The sequence below is a fragment of the Lontra canadensis genome, unplaced genomic scaffold, assembly GCF_010015895.1.
Source record: "Lontra canadensis isolate GAN:19392208 unplaced genomic scaffold, GSC_riverotter_1.0 scaffold49, whole genome shotgun sequence".
NCBI classification, from domain to species: Eukaryota; Metazoa; Chordata; class Mammalia; order Carnivora; family Mustelidae; genus Lontra; species Lontra canadensis.
In genome coordinates, this window is record NW_022631043.1 from 1,099,573 (window position 1) to 1,102,520 (window position 2,948).

The 2,948-nt window shown below is 60.6% G+C and overlaps 1 long non-coding RNA gene across 1 annotated transcript in view; it reads right to left on the bottom strand.

Annotated features, from left to right (window-relative positions):
- Positions 1 to 723: 723 nt before the first annotated feature.
- The window catches only part of LOC116876989, a 2,999-nt gene continuing 774 nt past the window's right edge, over positions 724 to 2,948 (bottom strand). Inside the window, exons 2-3 of the long non-coding RNA XR_004384505.1 lie at positions 1,550 to 1,711; positions 724 to 990 (exon numbers count right to left, since the gene is read on the bottom strand). This is a non-coding gene — a long non-coding RNA (uncharacterized LOC116876989). The remainder of the gene's footprint in view (positions 991 to 1,549; positions 1,712 to 2,948) is intronic.

Below are 2,948 nucleotides of genomic sequence, written 5' to 3' on the forward strand. Positions count from 1 at the left end.
GGGGCAACAGGCTTCTCATATGTCCAGCTCCCTCCTCACAGCACTGGGGGCCCTGTCATTCAAGGAGGGTGTGAGGGGGAGCTGTGTGGCTTTGTAGCTCCCCACCCCCAGGCGGTTGGACAGTGGAGTCACAAACGACAGGCTCACCTTACCCTCTGTCTTAATCTGCTCAGGCTGCTGTAACAGGAATAAGGCAACCTGGGCAGCTCAAGCACCCAATACTTACTTCTCACAGTTCTGGACACCAGGAAATCTGAGACCAGGGTACCAACGTGGCTGGGTTCTGGGGAGGGCCTCCTCCTACAGCCTTCCCCGGTGCAGGCATGCAAGAAGAGAGGAAAGGAGCTTTCTTGGGTTTCTTCTTATGAGGGCACTCATCCATCGGTAGGGCTCCACCCTACTAGTCACCCCCAAAGAGCCCCCCAATGTCATCCCACTGGGGGTGGAGAGTCAACCTGACTTTTAGGGGAACACAAACACGCATTCTGCACCCCCCTGCTTGCTGCTGGCAGCTGGACAAGGCCCCAGGGGGCTAGGCTGGAATGGAGCGCAGGAAGTGGGGCCCCGCCCCTACTCCTCATAGCGCGCGCGCGCGCGCGCACACACACACACACACACACACACACACGGGGCCCTGCACCTGTTCTTGCACATGCGCAGTAACCTTGCTCTCTGTCCATTCTCTGTGCCCAACTCCAGACTGTAGAAGTCAATTAATCTGACGTTTAAATTTTATTCACATGAAACTTTACGCATACGCTTTTATGCATGCATTCATTTGCCTTTTCAGAAACACTGATGCGGGACCTACTATGAGCAGGTCCTATGCTGGGCTCCCCGGCTGCAGGGCCTAGCAGGCATTCCTTTCTCAGAGGCGCTTCCCATTCTGCTACAGGATCCTCCAGGAGGGACAGTGGATCTTGCTGCCGGCTCTAGTACCCTGCATCTGGCTGAGTACATGCCATAGGGTAGGCGCTCTGTAGCTGGTTGCTGAAAGGATGTAAATAGATTTTGATAAGTTGCAGCATTCGGAGTGTCGTGAATAATTAAAGTTATTAAGTCCTTACTCTGCTCCTTACTGTATCAAGTTTATGAATAAAGCGTTATTTGACCCCCATGACAGCTTGGGGGGTAGGTGTTATTAGAAGGCTCATTCACAGAGGAAGGCTCTGAAAGATTAAGAAAGGTGCCCAGGGTCGCAGCATCTCTGGGATCACCTCTGCCTCCATCTTCTGGCCAGAGGAACCAGAAACCCAACAGAGGAGGGAGACAGTTGTGAGGAACCCACGATGAGTCGGGGCCCCCTTTGGGCTTTTAAGGTGCTCGCCGCTCATGTTCTTATTAACCCTTCACTGAAGCATGACATACACACCTGTGTAACCCAGATCAAGACACAGAATCTTACAAGCATCCCAAACACTCTCTTGGCTTCCCCCGTGTGGCTCTGGCACCCCTCCCTCTAATGCTAACCACTATCTTGACTTCTACATATACTTTACCACTTTATACACACGGAACCCTATATGCTTTGAAGTCTGGCTTTTCTTACCCCAAAATCATGCGTGAGTCATCATGTTATGTGTGTCTGTGCACTATTCGTAGCAGCGCTGTCATTCCACTGCACCGACCGGAGAATGCTGTCGGTGTATCTGTTCTACAGCTGAGGGGCATTTGGGTCCCTTCCCATGTGTGGTTATTACAAACAGGGCTGCTGTGAAGAGAAAAACGATCGCATAATGTATGCGTCTAGGAGGGGACTGCGAGGTCGTAGGGTTTGCAGTGCAAGCCCTTGGAAAGGGACTTCCAGGGGCTGCACCATTCTGCACCCCCACGAGCCGCGGGAGAGAGTTCCAGTTGCTCCACGTCCTCACCAACACTTGCTGCTGTCGGATTTTCCCATCCTAACTTTATCCGGAGGCCGCGCGGCGCACCCTTCCTTCCTAATTCCCTCCAGCGGCCCCACGAGAGGGGCTGAGGATCTCTGCGTTGCAGATGAGGACGCCCAGCTCTGCGAGGTGAAGCGGTTTGCTCACAGCCGCTTCCACCCCGGAGAGGGCACGCGGCTGTCTGACCTCAGCCCGTCAGGTCATCCCTTTCTCCGTCGGGCTGCCTCCCGCAACCCTGCGTCCCTGGGCTCCGGCGTGGGGAGGCGGCCCATCCTTGAGACCGCAGCCGTTCTGCTTGAGGGGTGCTACGGGACTGGGGTCCCGGGCTGGCATGGGTCCCGCCCAGCTACCCAGAGGGGGCGCAGAGGACCGGCGGATGGACCACGGCGACCAATGGGGTTCAAGGAAAGAGACCCAGAGGCGAGGCGCGGAAAGCGTCCTCTGCAGCACCTGGGGGCGGAGCCCACCCTGCTCGGTGCAGCCGGGGCCGGGTTGGGGAGATGGGGGGAGGAGAATGCTCCTAGAGGGGATTGGCTGGTGGGGGCCCCGCTGCGTTAGGAGGGAAGGGGGCAGGGAGTGAGCAGGGGAGGGGCGGGGGCTCCAGCGCGCGGAAGCTGGGGCTGGGGGCACGCGGGACGCCCCTCCCCGGAGGAGGGAGGTGGGACGCAACGAGGGGCGGGGCCGTTCGGGGCGGGGCCTGGGCCGACGGGGCGGGGCGGTTCGGTGGGCGGGGCGCACGGAGGCCAATAGGCGCGCGCGAAGCCAGCCCCGCCCCGGCCTCCCGCGGCGGCTGCTGCATAGTCATGAGCGCAGACCGGCGCTGCGTCAGCGGAAGCGGCGCGCGGCGGCTGTTTCCGACCCGATAAAGCGGCGTTGTCCCCGCGCGCCGGCCGCAGCCTCGGAGCGCTCTGTCCGCGCCCTCGTCGCTCCCTGACTGACCGCCCGGCCGGCCGGCCGAGAGCAGCCGCCGCCGGGCCCCGCCGCCGCCCTTGCCGCCGCCGCCGCCCCCCAGCGCCCGGGGCCCCGCGCCCCCGCCGCCTCCGCCCGGCCCGGCCCGGCCGC